This window comes from Chrysochloris asiatica, unplaced genomic scaffold (assembly GCF_000296735.1).
Source record: "Chrysochloris asiatica unplaced genomic scaffold, ChrAsi1.0 scaffold00005, whole genome shotgun sequence".
NCBI lineage: Eukaryota > Metazoa > Chordata > Mammalia > Afrosoricida > Chrysochloridae > Chrysochloris > Chrysochloris asiatica.
In genome coordinates this window covers 40,050,158-40,050,711 of record NW_006408523.1, presented here as the reverse complement: position 1 = coordinate 40,050,711, position 554 = coordinate 40,050,158, and positions in this window count along the sequence as shown.

Here is a 554-nt window from a genome sequence, read left to right as displayed (position 1 = left end):
CAATCCCAAAGCATCAATTCTTCTACGGTCTGCCTTATTCACTGTCCAGCTTTCGCATGCATATGAGGTTATTGAAAATACCATGGTTTGGGTTAGGTGCACCTTAGTCCTCAAGCTGAAATCTTTGCTCTTCAGCACTTTAAAAAGGTCTTGTGCAGCAGATTTGCCTAATGCAATACATCGTTTGATTTCTTTTGATTTACACTTAAGAAATAGCATATATTTTTGATAAATTAAAGAAACATCATTAATATTACTTCACCTTAATATTGCAAATAGGTTTATTTTTGTTGTTGTTAGAAGCAATCGAATCAATTCAGGCTCACAGCATCCCAATACACTACCCACTGCCTAGTCCTGCACCATCCTCAGAATTGTTGTCACGTTTGAACCCATTGTAGTTGCCACTCTGACAATTCATCTCATTGGGGGTCTTCTTCTTTTTCATTGATCCTCTACTTTGCCAAAGTTACTTTCCTTTTCCAGGTATTTGTCCCTTCTGGTAACATTTTCAAAGTATGTGAAATGAAGTTTCACCATCTTCTCTTCCATTT